This window comes from Erpetoichthys calabaricus, chromosome 2, assembly GCF_900747795.2.
Source record: "Erpetoichthys calabaricus chromosome 2, fErpCal1.3, whole genome shotgun sequence".
Taxonomy (NCBI): Eukaryota; Metazoa; Chordata; class Cladistia; order Polypteriformes; family Polypteridae; genus Erpetoichthys; species Erpetoichthys calabaricus.
In genome coordinates this window covers 284,303,756-284,323,713 of record NC_041395.2, presented here as the reverse complement: position 1 = coordinate 284,323,713, position 19,958 = coordinate 284,303,756, and the positions used below count along the sequence as shown (strand labels likewise).

The 19,958-nt window shown below is 37.5% G+C and overlaps 1 protein-coding gene across 1 annotated transcript in view; it reads left to right on the top strand.

The window, feature by feature from the left end:
• Positions 1–17,236: 17,236 nt before the first annotated feature.
• crtac1b (cartilage acidic protein 1b) overlaps positions 17,237–19,958 on the top strand; it is a 169,786-nt gene continuing 167,064 nt past the window's right edge. Inside the window, exon 1 of the mRNA XM_028795662.2 lies at positions 17,237–17,380. The gene's annotated coding sequence lies outside the window, so the exon portion shown is untranslated. The remainder of the gene's footprint in view (positions 17,381–19,958) is intronic.

Below are 19,958 nucleotides of genomic sequence, written 5' to 3'. Positions count from 1 at the left end.
AAACAAATGTCTTTGGAAAACACAAGTTAAGCAGAACACTAGAGAAAGCATGGAAGGAAAATGCCATCTTTATAGGCAGTACCTGGGCCATAATCTGAGTTTCAGTTGCAGGATTTGTGAAGCTGTAGTGTTAGCCATTTCTCTGTAATGTTTGTTGAAATTCTCAGAAATCAAAGAAATAACATGCAAAGAGCAGTCCAATGTATTAGTCCTACCAAGTGATCTTGGAAAAATGCAAAGCACTATCCTTGACTTTACATCAGCCTCAAAAGGCATGCACACATTAAGTCATAAATTCAAACATTTCTATTATAAAAGGTATAAACATGAACCATTTTTAAAAAGTTGTATATAAGTTTGTTAGCTAAATATATATGTACTTATTTAGATTTATCTAGAGTGACTTGTGTTTCTTAAGTACATGAATACAGAAGCTATTGATGAGTGAAATGCACTCTATTCTATTATATTCAATTCTATTTAGTTATTTTTTGTTTCTCCATTCCACTCCTTGTGGGATGATTTATCTTACTGTATGCATAAATTAATTCATCCATCCATCCATTTTCCAACCCGTTGAATCCGAACACAGGGTCACAGGGGTCTGCTGGAGCCAATCCCAGCCAACACAGGGCACAAGGCAGGAACCAATCCCAGGCAGGGTGCCAACCCACCGCAGGACACACACAAACACACCCACACACCAAGCACACACTAGGGCCAATTTAGAATCGCCAATCCACCTAACCTACATGTCTTTGGACTGTGGGAGGAAACCGGAGCGCCCGGAGGAAACCCACGCAGACACGGGGAGAACATGCAAACTCCACGCAGGGAGGACCCGGGAAGTGAATCCAGGTCCCTAGATCTCCCAACTGCGAGGCAGGAGCGCTACCCACTGTGCCACCGTGCCGCCCTCGCATAAATTAATTAACTTTTTTTATTCAATTTGGGCAAAACACTTTGCAATTAGCTTCATCAGTTGGTGAGGCTTGTTGGTGGAATGGTTGATGGTGCAGCTCCTGGTCCCAGTATGCATGAATGTGTTCTCCCTGTGTCTGCATGGGCTTTTCTACCAGAGACTTGTACGTTAGGCTGACTGAAAATTCAAAATATTTCTCTTTTGCATGTGTGGACTGTGCTTTAGGCTGGTGCACTATTGAGGGCTGATTCCTGCTTTGGGCCTGATGAAAGCTAGGAAAGTGTCTGGCCCTTCCATAACCTTAGGTTAATGAGTGACTCTAAATAGGCTCCATGAGTGTTAATGTGTCATGACTGTGCCTTGCAAACAATTGGTGTCCTAGATAGAGTTGGTTCTATTCTTGCAGCTAATGCACCTAGGATAGGGCTTGGTGTCCCACTACCTTAAAAGTGGATTAAGCTTGCTTGGTAAATGGTTGGATGATTTTGGTCATAATGGCTTCCATGAATGCTTGTTCAGATCAGTATGACTATTAAATACTTTGCATTGTTTGCAAATCCTTTTGTTCTCTTGGCAAGAGTTAATTTTGATTTGGTTTTCTAACATGACAAATAGAATTCCCAACAACAGTACATTTTAATATTTAATTTATCCATTTTCTAATCAACTTGCTCAGTTCAGAGATGCAGTTAACTGATGTCTACCCTAGCAGCATTGGGCACAAGTCGTGTGTTCAATCAATTTAACCTGCACTTCTTTGGAATATGCAAGGAAAAACAAAATACCTGGAGAAAAAGTCACAGAGACATTAAGAGAACATGCAACAACACAACAACAATATTTATTTATATAGCACATTTTCATAGAAATGATGTAGCTCAAAGTGCTTTACAGGATGAAGAAAGAGAAAAAAGACAAAATATAAAAATAAAATTAGGCAGTACTAATTAACATAGAATGAAAGTAAGGTCTGATGGCCAGGGAGGACAGAATAAACAAAAAAACTCCAGACAGCTGAAGGAAAAAAAACAAAATCTGCAGGGGTTCCAGGCCACGAGACCGCCCAGCCCCCTCTAGACATTCTATCTAACATAAATGATCTCGATGCAAACACTACATAGGTAGTTCTCAAAAAGTTTGCCAGCATTAGAGACTAGCGCCATATTATTAATGGCTCATGTTGAGACTACACTGTGCAATTGCCATGATGAATGCTGACTTACCATTTTACATCAGCGAAGGGTGTTTAAAGGGAGTGATAATGTCGATGTTTATACAGTAAAGGTAATTTTGAGAGTGGTAGTTTTTAGAAACATTAAAATGTAGATTTGGGTGGCAAGATGACACAGCAGATAGCATTGTCACCAAACAGATCCAGCAACCTGGGTTTGAACCTTGTAACTGGTGGCTCTCTGTGCAGAGTGTACACAACCACCGGTGTCTGCATGGGTTTTACTCCTGGCGCTCTATCCCTAAAGCTGAACTGGATAGGTTAAGTGGTGATTCTAAGTCAATCCTGTGGATGTGGATGTGAGTGAACTCTGTAATGGTCTGGCTATTTCCTGGCCTGTGCCAATGCTGTCATAATGAACCCTGGTGAACTTCACCCTTCAGTTGTATTAAGCTGGTCTGAGAATGTTAATGTACAGTATGTAACAATGAGTTTATTTCTAAGGTTAACAATATCAACTTTAAATGTATTCTACCAATAAAATATTATTATATTAAAGATGAACTCACAAAAACTGAAAAGATAATTCTTTTCTTTGCTGAATTGAATCTATGGGAGTAGGATTAGTGGTAATTCCAATTTTGCTGTGTAATTACACTAATATTGCAAGGGAAGAGGTGTTTAGGATCATTACCATCAAGCCTGAAGCAGACTGCTGGAAAGGAAATTACATGCTACCTAATCTGTTATTGAAGTAATCCATACATTCTTCACTGCTAATGAATGAAGAATTATACTTGAAAAATGTAGCTTCTTATATGCCATCTTAACTAGTGTTGTTGATAAAATAGAAGGGTTAAGGTTCGCTATAGAGTTTAAAGATGCTTTTCTGTCCCACTTACTGGCACCTCTGTAATTTTGTGATTAATAATTACATCTTGCCTGAAGAAGGGGCCTTGGTTGCCTCGAAAGCTTGTATATTGTAATCTTTCTAGTTAGCCAATAAAAGGTGTCATTTTGCTTGGCTTTTCTCTACATTCATAATGGCTAACACAGTACAACACCCTAGTACTACTTCATGCTTCAAATTTAGAGAAAACTATGGTTGGCATAATTCTCCATGTTCTCCTGGTGTTTGTATGTATTTTTCTTTAAGTACTCCAATTTCCTCTTCACATTCCAAAAATGTCCATGTTTGGTTACTGGCAAATCAAAATTGGAATTATATGACTGAGTGTGGGTTTGTGTGTGAGTATGTCCCACCCAGGGTTGGCTGCTATGTTGAAACACATGCTGGAATAAGGTTTAATAATCATAACAATAATAATAATTCTTTACATTTGTGTAGCACTTTTCTCACTACTCGGAGCACTTCAGTGAGTGAGGAGCCACTTCAACCACCACTAATGTTTAGCATCTACCTGGATGATGCAACAGCAGCCAATTTTGTGCCAGTATGCTCACCACACATTAGCTATTAGGTGGTGAAAGAATGAGAGAGAAAGCCAGTTAGAAGCAGGCGATGATTAGGGGACCAGAATGACTATGTCATGGTGGGCAATTTACCCTGGACATCAGGATACGCCTTACTATTTACAAAGGATGTCCAGAGATCTTTTATGACCAAAGAGTGTCAGAACCTCAGTTCTATGTCTTATCCGAACACCATTTCTACACCACAGTGTCAGCATCATTGCACTGAGGCCTTGGGATCCACATTCAGACCACAGGGTAAGCACTCCCTGATGGCCTCACCAAGACCTCTTCCAGCAGCAGCCCAAGCTATTCGTAGGTGGTCTCCCATCCAAGTACTGGCCAGGCCCCAACATGTTTAGCTTCAGGTGGATGACCTATTCTGAAGTTCATGTGGTATGGCTGCTTTAATCTGTGTAAGCATTAACTGAATTAGGCAGGTTAGCTAATGGATATTTGGATGGTAATAAAACTTTCTTTTGCAGTATGTTAGCATAAAAAATCAGAATTCCCAGTGTCTAAGACTAGGAGATGCTCAAGTATACAGTATCTATAAACACTATTAGGGCAGAAGTAAGCAATGCTTAGTTTGTTTTGCGCTATGGAAACACCATTTTCATTAGCATCACAGACACAACAGTTCCTTAAGTCAGGTAGTTGGCAGCACATGGTCTTTAACTAGTACAGATGGGACTTTGTTGTCATTCTAAGAAAGTATGCCATGAAGGGCCATGAGGAGGCTGCACATCTTAAACCACACATCATTTTGAATTAATCATCTTTGCATCATTCTGGGTTTCAAGGCACACTGAGATTGTGTGGGTCACTCTTGTATTATAAGACATTTAATAGTCTATTTCTTTTTAAGAACAATCAATAAAACAGTTTTGTTTCTCTACTTGCTGCCATTTTCTCTCTCTCTATCTTTGAAGTTGAGGGTCAGTCCCTTCCTAGACTTGAGTGTATGTCCTTGTGCTGATTATTTAAGGAAAAATGGTTGCCCAAACGTGTTGAGCTAAAAGAATACTTCTGTAATACCTAGTCGACTGTGGTGTCTTCTTCACTATGTGGTGGAGACATTAGTACAGGACTCAATGTCACAACTTAACCCCTTAACTGTAATACTAATAAAATAGTATACCCTCTTGGCATTATTCTCCTCCTGGAAGAGTTCCAGAGATTATGGTGAATAGGGTGTACTTATTTTTTTATTCATACATTAGGAGCATAAGTTAGAGTCAAAAAATGAGATGCAACCAAATCAAATGAAACATCCTACTGAGCCTTCCTGCAAAGACTTGAACCGCTTGAGAGGTCAGCTGTCCAAATAACACATTAAAGTTTTGATGTAGCATCATCAAATGAGTGGTTTACTTGATATAGATTGAAAAGATTAATAGGTATTCATACAAAAATGTAAATGATAGACGTGATAATTGGAATGATGCACAAAGTAGCCATTTTGTTGTGCCAGTCAAGTGTTTTATTCCTTTGGCAGCACAATTCAAAGATCAGACTAATGAAGATTGCCTAAAAGTTCTGTCTAGTGTCAGTAGGCAGAACTAAATTGGTCAAAAAGAGGGTCAATAGCAGACAAAGTACTGGCTTTTAATTATCGAGGCAGAAATTATCTCATTTTGAGACATGAGAACAATGTGCATTCCTTGAAAGCATTAGTAAGTCTTCTTTGCAGAAGTTTGGGATAATGTTATAAGGAGAACCTACAAAGAACGTTATGACTTCTTTAAATATAATGAATACCAAATATGCTTTCTACAACTATATTTAGGCATTATTAATTATGCTCCATACTTATGGAATATAAAGACCACAATGACACATTGATTACTGTCTGAACCTAAAATAAACTAAACAATTATGGTCCAATGTGATGTTCAATATGATTACTGGTTAAAGGCTTTTAATCATGATTAGCATCACTCAGTGAATCAAATTTTAAAATAAAATTATTTTATTTTGGGTGGTCATACCTCTTGTGAAAATAAACTATATGGACATATCCTTCAATATAATGTAACATACATGTAGTTCAAATATACATGTTGTGAGAACAGGTCCGAACACCATCAGACAGACACCAGCACTTTATACAAAACACACGGGTTTTTAAAATAAATAAGTCCCACACAGCACACAGTGCTCCCAGCAACAATCACCCTCTTCACCAGCTTCTGTCTCAGTCTCCTCACCTTTCCTCTCCTCACGGGAGCTTTGTCCTACTCTTGCTCCCAACTCTAGCTCCCTGATTGGAGTGAGGCGGCCCCTTTTATTTCTACCCGGATGTGCTCCAGGTGCTCGATGATGTTCTTCCGGCAGCACTTCCTGGTGTGGCGGAAGTGCTGCCCTTGCACCCGGAAGCACTCCAGGCGTCCCTGAAAGGTCCTTCCTCCACCTCCCAGGTGTGGCGGAAGTCCAGGTTTCCCAGGCTCCACGACACTCGGGGCGCCCCCTGGCAGTGGCCACGGGCCCCTGTAGGTTTGAGCCTCCTGTCTCGGTCCCCATGGTACCCTCCTTATCCAGGGCAGTTGACTCCTCGTGGCTCAGGGGATGTATACACTGCCTCCCTTGGTCTGGCAGCCAGCCTCCTGCGAAAATGTTTAAGATTATATCAGAAATATAAGGAAGCATATTTCCCAAAATATATTGAAACAACACATGCAATGTATTGTGGGTCCAGACCCAAAACAAATTATTTATGTGTTATGTTTTTATTTGGAAAAAGCAAAAGACAGTCTTCCCAATAATTACAGTTTATTTAGGAGTTCCTGTAATTCATTAAATGTAGCTCAAATCAGAGCACTGCTAGCACTGCTCCAAGCCTTACTTGTCTTAGATTTAATATTGGGTTTAAAATTTGTCACAGTATAATTTTTCTCTAGGATAGATCTTAATATGAAAAACACTTATATTTATTTATTTATTGGATTATATTTTCAATGCCAGGTTAATATATATTTTAAAATATATGGCAACACACCAAAATGACAGGTATCTTGAAATATAAACCCTAAAAATATAGTGTATAATATATGATAACTAATATACAGTATATACAAAAAAATGCATAGTTCACTGAAATGTATTTTACTGTAAATTATTACTAGAATTTTTAAATAGATTCAAAAACATATTTTTATATTTTCAAAAAATATAGCAATATACAAAAATGGCAATAATTTACATATTTTAGTATACTGTAAGATATTGTAATACTTTTATCCCTGACGTATTGTATTAAACATTGATAAATATATTAATTTAAGTAGTATTATATTTTTACAAATATATTTTACATATATTTAATTTTTGTAAGTGAAATAAGAGGTACTTCAGTATACAGTTAGAGCAAATATACAGTAATATACACTTAGATAAAGTACTGTATATATACATAAAGTACAGAGGCAGTATATTTAACTAATCTCTAAGTTCTTCTCCTACTTATGCCCTGGTTTTGAAGGACTGGTTTTCCCCTCAGGGTGGCCAAGTAGCTCAGTGGTTGGGTGCTGCTGCCTCACACTTTCAAGAGCCTGGGCCAGGGCACTGTTTTTGTGGAACTTGTATGCTATCCCTGTAACTTTGCGGATTTTTCTCTTTCTATATAAGTTTCCACTGACATCCCAAGGATTGACTAAATATGCACAGTGTGAGTGTGTATAACTGCTATCTGTAAAGATCTGACACCCCAGCCCAACGCTCATTTGTGCCTGTGCTGCCACCATAAGTTCTAGCTTGCTGAGAAAGTAAAGATAGTGTGTTTAAAGACTGGAGGTATTGCCTTCCAACATTTGCTAATCTGTCTTATATTACTTCTCATTATTTTCTCGCTAGTAAATCTGAGTTCCTCTCTTATTCCTCTTAAATTAAAAATATATTTGAATAAATATCTGTTTTTGGTACCAAACAGCAAAAAATGAAAGAATACATATAAGCTTAGAACCACAGCTGGCCTAAGTAAAGTATGGCATGCCAACAGAGGCTGTGTCATGTCACAAGGGGAATTTCTCTGATTAAGTACATTAATGCACAAGCATAAGGTACCACACACTCCCATATATTGAAAAAATAACTGTGACAACTGTGTGAAATATAACCTTTTTAGATAAATAAAGCATTGAGGAAAAATGTATAATCTTATAACTCCCTAATAATATTTCAAAAATATTGAAAATGAAAAACACCCACTGTATATTTTAAATCTGTATTTAATGAAATAATCAACCACCAAACACTCATCTTTTGCTTCTTTCTTATTGCCAAAAATTGTGCTTCCAAGAGTTTTCATGTTGTAGTAGTAATTTGCTAGCATTAGATGTACTGTAAAGTAGAAACTATCACTGGATGTGATGCCAGTCTACTGAAAGATTCGCTCACTAATGTACGCACAAAGCCAGTTTGGATTTATCCATTAACCTAACCCACACATCTTTGGAAAAATCCCTGCTTACTCTGGGAGATTAGGCAAAATCACCATAATGACCAGGCATAGTATTTGAATTCTAAAATGCTTGATATGTCAGACAGAAGTGTTAACTTCTCCAGATACTTCAGAGCATGTTCTGGTTTATTTTCAAGAGAAGACTAGAGGTACATTGGAAGGAACCTGTTCCCCAGGAGAATGCAAGTAGCTTACATGTGTTAGTTCGATCCCACAGGATCACCAAATATTTGCAATGAGACTATCCATTCTGGGAATGTAATCACTATAGAGTATGAGGGAAGGAAAGACAAACAGAAGGACCGTTCACCATTGTCTAGTACAAAGGGAATTAACTGTTATATATTAATAAAAGATTAACCAATTTTTGATAATTGAGGGAAAGGCTCACCTCTGGAAACCAGAGACTGGCTGCTAATTATACGTACTACTGGACTCTCAGGGTCTCTGTGCTTTTGTGCATTCTTATTTTCTTTAAAAGTAGAAATAATTACTAAAGCATTTCCCAAATGTCTGAGATTGGAAGTCTAATTCAGAGCTTTGTTATTTTGGCTGGCTAAGAGCTCCAAACCAGTTAAAATTTATTAATGAATTCAATTTGTATCTATTAAAACTGCTCTGAAGTTACCAAAGGGAAGTGCTCTATAATTGAATGTCCACCTTTATTAGGTACATTTTTACTTTTCCCCAGAAAAATGTGAATTCACTAGTGTTTGGATTCAACAGGTGTATATCACTCAACTCAGATATGCTAGTCCATGGCAACTACAATGTACTCTCTAGCTGATGTTTACTAAATAACACCAATGATGTTGGACTGGATTGAAGTTCTCATGACCACATTAAGCTGAATGTTTCTGGAATGACTTAAGAACCTTGGTGACCTTGTGGTATGAAGCTTGACTGTACTGAAAAGACCATTGGAGGATGGATATACACTACTGTCATGAAAAGAAGAAGCTGACCAACACTTGATAAGATACAATGCAACCCTTCCCATACATAATGACTGACGTCACACAACCTAACATCACTTGCCTACATTGTTGATACCTTGAATGATGGGATCATATGCATATTCACCATATTATGTTCTTTCTGTCTACAGGATCCAGTGTTCATCAGAGAAGGTGTTATTTTTACAATATCCCAATGGCCAGAGTCTGTGTTCCTTAGCCCAATACAACCTCACTTTATTTTTACTGATTCAAGTATAGTACTGTTGGCTTGTAGATTATCATATTCTATCTTTGGTAAGGTACAGTGAGTTATGTGTTCTGATATACCAGTTTTAGCATTACTGTTGTAGTCATCTGTTTGAATGTAGCCTGTTTGTAAGTGCCAGCCTCATTTGTTTTAGCTGTTTGGATATTTATATAATAGTGGGCAGTTTTGCACAGGCTTGAGATAGTGCTGGGTAAAAAAAAAACCCTAGCAGGGATGGTATTCCTAAATTACTCTAATGAATCCTATACCCATTACTGTTAACTTTTCAAATGTCCTTAAAGCCTAGGTGTTACCCTTTTGTATTTTCCATTGATACTTATGTGATTTGAATAGCTTTTCCTGCACTTATGATATTACTGATTGAACAGTTAGTTAATGGAGAAAAATAGGGAGATTGTATATTTGGAAATATTTCAGGGCTGGGAATCGATTACAAAATTATTATTATGATTATGTATTTATATATATATACAGTATATATAAATTATTATAAAATTATTATAAAATTAATACATAAATCATGAAGTAAATACACACTGAATCACAAAATTAATGTAGAATCAACACAAAGGAATTTAAAAAAAAATTAATGGCATAGTTTAAACTTGTCAACAACAAACAAACAATGACCTTAAACCTGAATTTTAGCAAGTACAACCTGAATAAGAATGTCTTCCTAAAAGGCAAATTGAAAGGAAGGCAAAAAGAAAACGAGGCCAATGTATTAATTCTCGCATTAGTATACGAGACACAGACGTGTCCAAATAAGAAAACGATCGAAATGACGATTGACTTTGAATGCACTGCTAAAGACTGATTTAATTGAAAGAATAAGCATCTCTTAAATGGGCATACATTAAAACTTGTGTTAAAACTCCGCTAATACTATACTCAATTGTTTATCACCATCAACGATTGAAAATTCTACTCTATGCAAGTTCTGTGTCTGGGAATGTCAATCTCTGAGCTGCTTTTTTTTGCTGCCCCCCATCCTGCCCCTTCAGACAGTTTAGCAAGTGTATACATTTAATGCTTTTGTGGTTGGTAGAATCATTGTGTGCCTCGGAATTTTTTGGGTTACAAAAAGTGTTATCACAGAAAACGCTGCTCTACCTAACCTTTGCTCCTAGCATGCTACAAAAGATCTCCATAGCTGCTGTCTTGCTTAAAAACTGACACCGTGCATTATTTGGATGGTTATGTGCCATTCTTTCCATAAATTAGCGAAGACGCTGCAAACTGGAATAATGGGTAGGGATAATCATTACATTTCTATTTTGTAAAATTGTGTCATTATATTAGGGCAGTCAGCACTGTCATCTGGCTGGCAGACTGGCAAGTTAAACACAAAGGTACTAGAGACTTATTTTGGCTTTAGTACCACTCAAATATGACTTACTTTTAGCATTTATGAGACATAACATTGATTCAATCTTTTTTGAGAAACATGAAATGAAAAAGAGTGCAATTATTACCTTAACAACTTTTCTCTAGCATTGCACCAGGACTGCTGTAAACAATGAGATTTATTTGTGAAAACCCATGTTCGCCCTCACTTGATGAAACTGCAGTACAACTAAGACTCAGCACACTATTGATTACAGAATCATTTAATATCTAGTCGATGCCATGACCAGCTATCACAGCTTAGATGTCAGTACAACGTGCTGGTGCATACCGTCACAAAAAAAAAAAATTAAATAAATTCACTGTATCATAAACTATAACCATCACTTCTATGCACACAACAATGTGTTGCATTGTGGGTTGAATGTTGCTGTTGTATGGCAATCTACTAAGCAACAGTTTCATATGTGTCAGCAAATGGACAAAGAATAAGAGCAGAGGTCTAGATAGATAGATAGATAGATAGATAGATAGATAGATAGATAGATAGATAGATAGATAGATAGATAGATAGATAGATAGATAGATAGATAGATAGATAGATAGATAGATAGATAGATAGATAGATAGATAGATAGATAGATACTTTATTAATCCCAAGGAGAAATTCACATACTCCAGCGGCAGCATACTGATAAAAAAAAAACAATATTAAATTAAAGAGTAATAAAAATGCAGGTAAAAACAGACAATAACTTTGAATAATGTTAACGTTTACCCCCCCGGGTGGAATCAAAGAGTCGCATAGTTTGGGGGAGGAACGATCTCCTCAGTCTGTCAGTGGAGCAGGACATTGACAGCAGTCTGTCGCTGAAGCTGCTCCTCTGTCTGGAGATGACACTGTTTAGTGGATGCAGTGGATTCTCCATGATTGACAGGAGTCTGCTGAGCGCCCGTTGCTCTGCCACGGATGTCAAACTGTCCAGCTCCATGCCTACAATAGAGCCTGCCTTCCTCACCAGTTTGTCCAGGCGTGAGGCGTCCCTCTTCTTTATGCTGCCTCTCCAGCACACCACTGCGTAGAAGAGGGCGCTCGCCACAACCGTCTGATAGAACATCTGCAGCATCTTATTGCAGATGTTGAAGGACGCCAGTCTTCTAAGGAAGTATAGCTAGCTCTGTCCTCTCTTGCACAGAGAATCAGTATTGGCAGTCCAGTCCAATTTATCATCCAGCTGTACTCCCAGGTATTTATAGGTCTGTACTCTCTGCACACAGTCACCTCTGATGATCACGGGGTCCAGGAGGGGCCTGGGCCTCCTAAAATCCACCACCAGCTCCTTGGTTTTGCTGGTGTTCAGGTGTAGGTGGTTTGAGTTGCACCATTTAACAAATATTATATATGATTTAAAATATATAAATAAATAAATTATAAATATTATAAATATATTATTATAAATATTATAAACACCTGAATTTACATAACGTTGCTGAATTAATACATTCACATCACCTGATATTTACTCTGATTGGTTCATTGGCTTACATGCCCAAATAAAACATAATCTAAATAAAAGTCTCATTTCACTATATTCTTGGTCCTTGCAATACGTTTCACTGCTTCTTGAGTTTCTGTATGCATGACATCTGTCAAGTCTTACTGGGTACATGATAGTCAGTCATGGACCATCACTCAGGACCTTCTTGTTATTTGTTTTTCACTTGCCCTCTGGTGTCATGATAAGATTTGACATTTATTAACTCTTTCATACGTCTTCCAAGATAGATGCTATATATTTCTTTTTTCATGTACACTGCACACAAAAACCTTCATGTACAAACTATGTTACCCTTAAATATATCAATTTTTCTTTCACAAGATCAAACCCAATTCAGATATGTTCATCAAACCTGATCACGTCTATATGTATAAAACAACATAACATCTGGCAGCTGCAATGTACAACGAACAAAGGCAAAAAGAAGCACAAAGAAACAAGGATTGTATGGGCTAGCATATCTGGTGAACAGAGGTTCGTGTATGATGTGATCGAAACAGATGGACTTTCCATTGTACTGTTGTGCCCATTTTACTAACTGGGTATTTCCCTGTGCTTTTTTCAGTACATTTCTGATGTATTGTGCTCTCTTCCTCTGTGCATTTGATCAAATCTCTACTAGCATTAACAGTGTTTATTGGAGCCGGTTGGTTTCTCTTTCATTTCTATGTTGGTCACACAGGTCAATTGCTTCCTTTTTGTGACTTCAACTTTATGTCATTCAGAAACTTACACAACCGCACCAACACAGGTCATTCTTGACACATGTCCTGTGTGACTCCCCAATTTTATTTATGACCCAAGGATATGTATATGGTAGTTTCTATAAAGGCACAACCACCTATCATACCTTCCCTTCCCCCTTTTTCAATAAGATTCATTGTGACCTTCTGCCACTTAGAAGAAGTCACCCTGATCATAGTTTGTGCTTGATCATCTGAATCCTGCCTAATCAGGGAATAAAAATAAAATTGATGGATGACTTGAAATTCTCGAGTCATTTTTGCAAATATGGTCTGAAACACTGGCTTTATTCCTCTGCAAATGTATTCCATTTTAGGCTTATTACAGAAGCAGCATTGAGCTCAAGGCATTAAGCAACTCTGGACAGGATTCCTGTCTTTTACAAGGCACCATAATGGAGCTGACAACTAGGTCTATGAGAAATGGTCTATGAGTACATGTGGGAATTCCTCAAGGAAATAGAGGGATCATTCAAACTTCTGGGTTACAAACCCAAACCTGGGAACTGTGATACAAAAGAACTAAATACTATGCCCCCGTTCTGCCCTTCAAAAAAAATTTTGAATAACACGCTGATGTTTTATAATCCTTAGTATACAAAAGTTACACAAACTGAAGAGGCAATGGATGGTGTGGTTTTCCCATTTGAAATTATGACAGTGCTGTATAGTGGCAGTGCTACCTTGTAACAAGAAGACCAGAGTTCAAATCCCAGGTTCTACCTGTATGGAGTTTAAATGTTCTCCCCATGTCCACGTGGGTTTCCTCAGGGTGCTCAGGTTTCCTACCACAGTCCAAAGACATGCAGGTTAAGTGAATTGGTGTTTGTGTTCATTCTGTGTTGGACTAGCAGCCTTTGCTGGGATTGTTCCTGCATTTGTGCCTCATGCAAAATGGGATGGACTTCAGCTCTCTTGCAACCCTTTTCAGGATACGTGGGTTTGGAAAATGGATGGATAATTTTAGATTCTGTTGCCAAGTAATAAATTAATTAAATTTTCTTAAATAAATTTTCTTCTTGAAGAAGAAAAATAACTCTTCTTTAGGCTAACTCTTCTTTAGGCTAAATTGCTTAGTTTTCAGTATTCATATTTGGGTATTTCTGTACAAATGATAAAGAGAGAAAATGTAATTTCTGACTAAAGTCATAATTGCTCAAAAACATCTGATGCCACATGGTGTCTTGGGATACAACAGTGACAGCTGAGCCATAAAACATGATGCACACAATGCTTCAAATAACAAACAAATAATGACATGCTAAAGGTAAAGAACAGAGTGGGCAGCTGTGGATAATGTCGGTGATTATTCCTTTATATTTCACACACACAAACAGTAATGCGGTATACGGTATACTGACAAACTGTACATACTGTAAAGGGTAAACTTCTTCGTTTCCATTTTTTCTTTTATTGCTGCAAGGAAATTTATTTGGGTAAATCAATATTGTAATAGCCAAATATAGAATGGATAAAGAGAAGTGAAGGGGTTCTAGGTTAAAATGTGTTATTGCAGTAATTTTTCTTATCTAATTTTTGAAAAGATAGTACTGTTAATTAGTAGTGTTTTGAAAATCATTGTTTCGGATTTAATTGAACATTCACATAGTTAATGGAGAAGCATTCCTATTTTGTGTAACGGTCTCTTCTGTAACTAGTTGTGTTGCAATGATGGCAGATAATTGTTTATTTTCTGCACCGTTTCCCTGGCAAGCTTACTACATGTCAAATTCACAAAAAGTTTATTTAAATAATTTCTGTTGCCTAATCTCCGAATTGCATTAAGATGGTTTTAAACTGAATGGAGAATTAGGGTGGCTCATTGGTTAATTCTGCTGCTTCATGGTTCTAGAGCCCTAAATTCAAATCCCAGCTCAGGCCTCACTGGGGTTAAGTTTTTGGATTTTTCCTGGGGTACTCCATTTTCCTCCCACATTCCAAACATGTGCTTGTTATAATAATAATAATAATTCATTACATTTATATAGCACTTTTCTCAGTACTCAAAGCGCTATCCACACAGGGAGGAACCGGGAAGCAAACCCACAATCTTCTAGTGTCTCCTTACTGCAAAGCAGCAGCACTACCACTGCGCCACCTGTTTATTTGCAACCCTAAACTGGCTCTGTATGAGTATGACCAGCAATGGACTGGCATAACACCCAGGACTGGTTCCTATTAGCCCAGTGCTGTTAAAATAGAATCTGGGCCTCCATGCCTAGAAGTGGATTACGTATTTTCAAAGATGGATTGATGAATCATTTCTGCCACTTACTGCCAATATGATTATTCTTATAAAACTCTCAATTGATTTTTTCAGTGAAACGGATCAATACTGTTTAATAATTTCTTTAACATTTCTATTGAGTTACATTACAATAAATTGATGATATATTAATATAGCTCCAAAATATCTCAAAATAACAAAAAACAAAAAATGATATATAAAATTAAACAATAATATACTCTGCAATGGACTGGTGTCCTGCTCCAAGGTTGTTCCTATCTTTTACCTGATGCTTGCGGGACAGGATCCACCTTCCTTGCAACCCTGCTCAGGATATGTGAGTTTGAAAATGGATGGATGGATGGACTATATAATATATTATAGTGGAGGGCAGGTGAAGGGAAGACAGGCATGATAAGGTGATCCAGCAACTGAAAAGACTATAAACAGGGCAAACCTACACATTTAGAGTACAAATATTTTTGATTATGTTGTCTTATCACTTCCTGGAATGGTCACAGTATTAGCATGACCATTGTATTATTCACTCTTGACCAAAGTCCATTTCCATGTTATCCTGCTGTAGTCTCATCCATGACTTGAACCACACTGTACACTCATGCATGCCGACAATATTTCAACACTTTGAAAACCATCAGGTTGACCCCAGATCCTTCAACGCATATGGCTCTTACAATAACCTTTGGATTTATGTAGTACAGTAATAGTTGTAAGAAATGCATCACGTTATTCAGTCGGCCAGTTTAGGGGACAAATAAAATAAAAGAAACAGTGTGAAAGGTAGTGTAACAGACCACTGACTGAGGTGATGTGATCTATTACTAAAGATATGAAGGGAAAATAAGTAGAACTTGCATTTATGTAGCTCATCTTTCATTAAAGAAGTCTTAGAAATTGTGAAATCATAGCACTGTGTAATTGTTTCCATTATTTTAAATGAGAATTGCACAATGAACCTGTGGTGCCATTTTTATGCTTTACAAGCCAATGTCTTAACCACCTGACCAAATGCAGGGACACAGTGAGGTACAGGGTCACAGGTACCAGTTCTGGAAATGCTGGGTATGAAATGGGCACTGGTTCTGGACAGAGTGCCAGCCCATCACCGGTCACATTTTCACACAAACCCATAAACACTGACTTACTCACAGCAGGTCAATTTACACCTTGTAGAAAAATAAAACACTTTGTGAGATCTGCTTCATTGAGTTTTTGGATTGTAGTTGGGGCCACTTATTACAGTATATTGCTTATATATTTTATAGTAATGAGAAAAAAGATTAAAGTTTAATAACACAGAAAGGTCTTAGAATTTCATTATGCTAATTAATCAGGGACTACTGTCAGCCCCCTATTATCTCTCTTGTTATTTCCATCATTACATTTTATAATGAATATATAGAGGTACCTTTAGTCTGAATTTTGTACTAAAAAGATGGCATATAAGCCCTTAATTCATTTATGAACTTTCATACACCCTTAATTCATTTTAGCATCATGGGGGCTGGAGCTTCAGTGGCACTGGTTACAAGACAGAAATGAGCTCTTGATGAGGTGCCAGTCGATGATAGGGCACAGCCACACACACACCAACACTCATTCACATGAGGCCAATTTGAAATGTCCAATTAGTCTACCATATAACATATCCTGGAGCCAGAAAGGACCCATCTGCTTTCACAAATAAACGGAGCCTGCATGCTCACTGCGACTAAAACTTTATACTGCTGCATTTTGATCCATTTGTTGGCTCAGAATCAAGACATGATTTCTAGAAAGTATCTATGCTTCTGTGTGCTTTTCTTTCACTGACTACAGAGACTGTTTTTCAAGACCAGGTTTCCTCCCATTTGCCTCAGGCAGAACAATGGAATGCATTTGTCGCTTATTATTTCATTGATCTGCTTCCCACCCGGTCGAGCTCTCTCTCACTTTGTCATCCTTCTGTTTTGTAGTTTGCACGGCATAAATCAGCACGGTTCAAGAGCCATGCATCCTTCTGAGTGGTTAAACCCACTCATTGATATTCATAAAGCCCTGCTCTGATTGGCTGGGCTGTTACACAACAGCAACTGCTTGCATAAAGCAAAGGTCTAGAGAAGTTATATAAAAACTAGACAAGAAATTTCTGAGAGTCTGGGGACACGTCTGGAACTGAACTTGGGAATCTCTTTATGGTTTGTCTGGCAGACTTACCAGGTGGACATCTTAAGTGACCTCTACAATTTAAGGTAAGTACATAAGCTTTCATATTTTTTTTTTCTCTTTGTGGGCACTCAAATAATAGAATGAACAGATTCCTGTAGACAGGTTGGGAATGGTCCTGAATCTGAGTTGCAAAGTCTTAATTAGATAAGGCACTGTAAATCTATTGACATGGAAAAATATGCAGTAGTCCTGATTAACAGAAAATCTTTATCAAAAATATTGCAGTAGGATATGGACATAAATACTTTTACTAAAGTGCAAAGCAATACATCATTAAAAATGCTAGCAAAGAACTCTCAGTTTAATGTCTGCATGTACTTCCTGTAATTCATTGCCTTGCAGAATTATCGAAAAGGTTTAGCATTATATTACGGCTTTATTCTGAAAGGACGAATTGCATGTACTAAGCAATGTAAACTTCAGATGTTATCTCAAACTTTTAAATACGTTTTTGATTAAAGCTATAATGTAATCCCTCTCTGAAAACCTATAACTAGTGCATATGTAAAACTAACAAAAGGAAATTGCACAAGTCACTTGCTATTAGAAGCAGGGCTTTAAATTACAGAGGCAGATGAAGCTTGAATCATTAACATATGAATAATAATACAAATAGAAAGCGTACATTTGGGTAAATGGTGACTCTAAATTGAACTGGCATGAGTGATTATGGGTGTGGTGTGTGATGGACTGGCATCCCATATAAATTTGGCTCCTTCATTGCACTTGATGGAACCTGTGATCTTAAATAAAAACGGAATGTTTTTTTTTTTATAATGGACTTCATATTTGTTAGTAAAGTTAAAATCACAACTTAGGCACTGTCTATGTGAAGCCTGCATATTCTCCCCATGTTTTTCCTTGGTGCACCCATTTTTAAAAGACGTGCAGTATTGCGTTGTTTTTGTGATTCTAAATTGGCTCCTTATGACTGAGTGTGGAAGTTTGTGTGAGTGTGCCCTGTCATGGACTGGCGCCCTGTGCAGGGACGATTGTCACTTTGCACCCAGTGCTGCGGAGCAAGACACCAGCTGGGGAATAGGAAGGATGGAAAATGGAAGGATGATTGGCTTTTGCAAAATGCTTTGGATGTCAAGAAAAGGGTGAAAATTCTCTCATTTACCAACTAATCAATTATTGTCTTATCTTAAGGCATCAATCTTAAAGTACGGTACTTAGAAGCTGGAGTACAATTAGCTAAATTTATTATGTCTCTCTATTTGACATTCCTTCTAAATCTCAATTTCTATTTAAGTAAAACTGGCATTCTTTATTGTGAATGTCATTTAATTTTATGTCTCTTTTCTCTATTTCGTCCTGACCAAAGGCAGCTTGCCAGTGGAACATTTCTCTTCCATGCAGCCTGTTTGTGCTTTATTCTTACCTTCTGATGCTCTATGTGGTTAGCAAATTGTTCTACTCCATCATCCATTATGTTCTGCCTTCTTGGTTTTTTTTAATGTAAATGGCAAATAGATCTGCAGCATCCTACCTCACCCCACAAATCAAACAACATGCAGTGGCTTGCCCTGTGAACCTTATATTGTAGGGAAAAGTCTGAGGTTGAAAAGAAGAGCACAATTAAATTGTTAAATGTCCCGTGGAGCTTTAATGTACGTATACTGAAATGGACAGCCATTCTTAGCACTTGATTCACATCCCACTTATATCCGATACTTTGCATGCTTGATAATGGCAAATGTAACACTTCAGTTACGCACAGATTGATCGGAAGTGAAAGGCAAACTGCATTAAAGACAAGGTCGCTTGACTAACTGATAATGCGTTCAGGAAGATAAGAAGGTTGGTTGCATATTAATTTAATTTCAGCCGTGCTTTTACCCTATAGTTCTGAGTTCATTTAAATGGCCAGCTACTGTATATGCAAAAGTGACACTGCGGTGCAGTGGTTAGTGCAGCTCCTGTCTGTGTTGTATTTACAAGTTCTCCTTGTGTCTATCGGGGTTTTCTCCAGGTATTCCTGTGCTTCTCTTACATCTGAAAGATATATGTGTGTGTTGGTTAAGTGGCAAATTAAAAGCAGCCCTGTGTGTGTGCCCTGTGATGGATTGGTGACCCATTCCAGGTTGGATCTTTTCTTCAATTCTACAGCTTCCAGTATAGACACTTGCTTCTAGCAGATATATACTTGCATGCATCAGCATTAAATATCAGTTTATTCTTTCTTAAATTTCTTAATATTAATAACTTCTGTGGTAATATATATTAAGGTAAAACCAGCTTGCGGTGGAGGGCTTAAAATGAAAACTGTTCTATACAGATTTCAGGAATATAATAGTTTTCAACTCATTTCATATCAACTAATAAACCTAAATTAAATCAAATAGTCTCAGTAAATAAATTAGGGTATTTATGGTGTTTGGTACAGCTGGTCAACAGCTTCAAAGACCCAGGTTCAGTTCCCAGCTTGTTTGGAAAGCATGCTTTCCCTTCGTCCATGTGTATTTATGATGACCTGACCACAATTTGTTAGGGAGTTTATACATTTTTCACATGTACTTATGGGTTTCTCTCTGGGCTATCTGCCTTCCCCCCTATTTCCGAAAATGAACTGAATTGACAACACTAGCGTGTATGTAT